Raw genomic sequence first — 3,812 nt, 5'->3', positions numbered from 1 at the left:
TAACTTTTTTCTTTTAAGAAGTACTCATTTTGGGGCGGCCCCTGTGGCTCAAGGAGTAGGGCGCCAGCCCCATATACCAGGGGTGGCGGGTTCAAGCCTGGCCCCCGTCAAAATTGCAAAAAAAAAAAAAGAAGTACTCATTTTGGGTGGCGCCTGTGGCTCAAAGTAGTAGGGTGCTGACCCCATATGCTGGAGGTGGTGTGTTCAAACCCAGCCCCGGCCAAAAACTGAAAAAAAAAAAAAAAAAGACAGAAGTACTCATTTTAAGTTTGATATCATCGCTATGCAACTTTTCACTATTTTATTACAATTCTTTATTTGTAATCAGTTACAACATTTATAAACACATGAACATTATATTTATATTGACCCTATTCATATTGACTAGAGTTGTCCGATATCTTATATTTAGAGAACATGTTATGTATTTAGTAATTTTGTTCTGTGTTCGTATTAAATTTGTCAAGACATCGTAAATCTCCTACTCTTCTTTGAGAATATATTATTTTTGTAATAGCTATCTTTTGAGACGCTTAGTGACTTAACTGACAAGCTCAGGTGAAAATCCTACCCCTGCAAGTAAAGATCTGGACGATTCCTATGGTCTCTTCTATAGAGTGATTGACGGAAGAACCAAGAGGAGAATTAAGAATTAAAAGTACATATTTTTCATATTCAATAAATAAAAAGACTGTTGTTTTGTCTTCTTTGGAGACAACTTCTGATCAGTTCATTTAAAGGTTTCCTCTAACTTCAAGTGAAGTTGAAGTGATGCTGTGAAACTCAGCCCGGCAGGACAACTTCATTCTATTGAGCATGCTTCTGATAATAAGTTATCCAGCAATAGTGTCATTTTAGTAACTATGCTCCTGAAAGTTAGCAAGTCAGTGAAAGTCTCAACCTTCTGAAGTCACAGTGGTAGCCACATGCTACTCCACAACAGCTAATCAGCAAGGTCCCCACTCCAGCGACTGCGCTTTTAAAACTTAGCCATCAAGAGGAGCTCGATGACCACACTAGCACAGTCAACGTGGACTAGTCCCTAGGTACTTCTGCTTCTGAGAGTCTACCAACTCTAGAATATAGGGCTTCCAACAAATTTACATGTGATCAGTGCCTTAAAGGAGAGTGTGCCTTACAAATACAGCTGTCCTTTTGTAGTCATTGAGAAGTGTGCATCGGCTATAAAATTCAGTTATTAATTGAAAAGTTTGCAACCCTTTTAAGGTTCAATGCTTTTTGTGGTTAGGTTTGGGCTTCAGAGGGACATACACACTGATGCTTTGATACGTGATTGCCATATTCAATATTTTCAGTTCTCTTAGTGGCTAACATTATCTATTTGGGGGTATATATGCATGCAACACAAAACCTTGCAAAAATGCAAGTATAAATTCTATGATGGATTTTTTGTTTTTGAACGGTGGACAATCACTAAGTGAGGAAAGATGCTTCTGGTTGTTTAGGGCACAAATGTTCAGTCATCAAAAATAATAGAAAGATATTATAGCATATTCTATAGATAAGCATAAGAAATGTATTATTTCCTCAACTTGTATGAAAGAAAAGTGATTAATAAAACTTAGCAGATAAAGTAATCACAGCAGAAGTTGTAATGACACTATGAATATCATCAGTTTTACAGCTCAAATCATGGTTTGAACATATTGCTACCATAAGCACTTTAATTCCAAAATTCCAAGCAAATTTTTAAGTGCCAAAATGAAATTTATTACATAAATAAAAATGCAATAACTTCATTAACTATTATAGAGATTATCAAAGATTTAAATGCTTTACCTTTTTCATGCCATAGTCATAGATGCAAGTTTTCACAATTTTAAAAACATTAATAATTTACCTTTTTATTTGTAATATTTTCTTATGAAAAAGTCTTGCTTATAAGGCAACTATAAAAAATTAAAAAAAAACTGTTTCAGATAAGACATCAAAAACAATAGTAAAAAGTCTCAGCAACTCCAATTTATTCAAATTGGAGTTAATAAATAAAAAATAAATATTTGTCAATTCTTTTGGCAAATATAATAAAAATAAAAATTTTATAGTTGTTTATATAAAGGTTTGAACAATGTTTATTCAATGGTAAAGCAAGGATGAATGATATTATGGAAGGTACTGGCTGCTCTCCCCCCATTCAACAACCATAATGCTGCTGATACAATACTTAATGCTACGTTGAAAATTTACCTCAAAGTTCAGATGTTGAAAAATTAATCCTCAATGCAGTAGTATTAAGAGGCAGTACCTTTAAGGAGTGATTAGGTTGTGACCTTTAAGGAGTGATTAGGTTGTGAGAGCTCTCCTTTCTTGAATGGATTAATACTGTTAATAAGAGAAAGGTTTAGATATCTTGGGATTAGATTCTTTTTTAAAATAATTTTTGTATTTTTTATTTCAGGTTAATGTGAGGGTACAAACAACTGGTTACAATGTTTTCATTTGTTAGGTAGAGTCCTTAAATTTAGCCAAATTTTCTCTTCATCTGGTATGCTGATTGGCCATCTGATACCTTCCACGTTGGTATGACTCTGGCCAAATGCCAATTCCATGCTTTTGGCGTTTCCAGCCTCCAGAACCATCAACCAAGCAAATTTATATTCTTTACATAATTTACCTAGTTTGTGGCATTCTATTACAGCAATAATGGATTTTGAGACCTTTCCTATGACAATGAAGGAACTATGACAAAATTGTTCTCTTAGCATTTACACTGTCCTAACTGAGCAATTAAAGGGTTTTGTGATTTTGTTTACATTCGAGATTCTTCAATTCTTTCACTTTCAAAAACCTGCTTACTCTGTTTAATAAAGACACTGGAGATCATTTCAATTTATCAGAAGCACTGAAATCATACTTTAATTCTAAAGAAAATGGCCCCCAAATTATTGTTATCATTTTTAGTAATTCATTGAATGAAGCCTACTTATTTCATGTTCATAGTTCTCAATATCTCTTTTGCAATCTGAAAGAACAGAGAGTTACTGAAGTACTCTGCTGCTTGGAAGAACTTGTCAAATGTGCTAAAGACAGAACTGATTTGCATTGCTCTAGTGGTGGATACATCTGAGACTTTGACTTCACCATACTATACCAGTCTAGCAAAACTGCATTTGTTCTCCATGAATATAAACAAATAATAAATGAAAAAGGAAAGAAGGAATTTGCAAATCATTTATCCCTGCAAGTGTCAATATGAACATTTATTTACAAACAGGAAAATAAATTCCAACTTAAAATGGACAATTATTATGGTTCTTGCCATGACTGTCTTCTAAAATAGATTTCACCCTATAAAGAATCGGTTTCTTCACATGGGTGTTATTAAATAATTACCAGCTACAGAACATGTGAAGTCATCATTTGTAGTGTTGAGCAGAAAGGAAATTTTAATTTTATGACAATACCATTCTTTTATCACTGTACATTTTTAAAAATCATTACTCACTGAGTACAACATAATACTGAAAATGGAAAACTATGCCTTAAAGATAGTCTTCCATGTTTTAAAATATCAAATTTGAAGAACAATTCTCAGAGTTGCTAATGTTATATTAATTTAAAAATTTAGTGTACTGACTCAAAATGTTATAATCAAGCTTATTTTCTCATTAATAAACACTCAACAGATAAGAAAATTAAATAAGGTGGATATAACCACTGCAGAGTTATGCTACAATGTAAGTGGAATATAAACTGTGACTGCTGAAAATTTTAAAGCAAATATTGCATAACATGGAACTTTTTTTTTTTTTTTTTTTTTTTGTAGAGACAGAGTCTCACTTTTTCGCCCT

This window comes from Otolemur garnettii, unplaced genomic scaffold, assembly GCF_000181295.1.
Source record: "Otolemur garnettii isolate 467f Iridium unplaced genomic scaffold, OtoGar3 scaffold00006, whole genome shotgun sequence".
NCBI lineage: Eukaryota > Metazoa > Chordata > Mammalia > Primates > Galagidae > Otolemur > Otolemur garnettii.
This window is presented reverse-complemented; position numbering follows the sequence as displayed.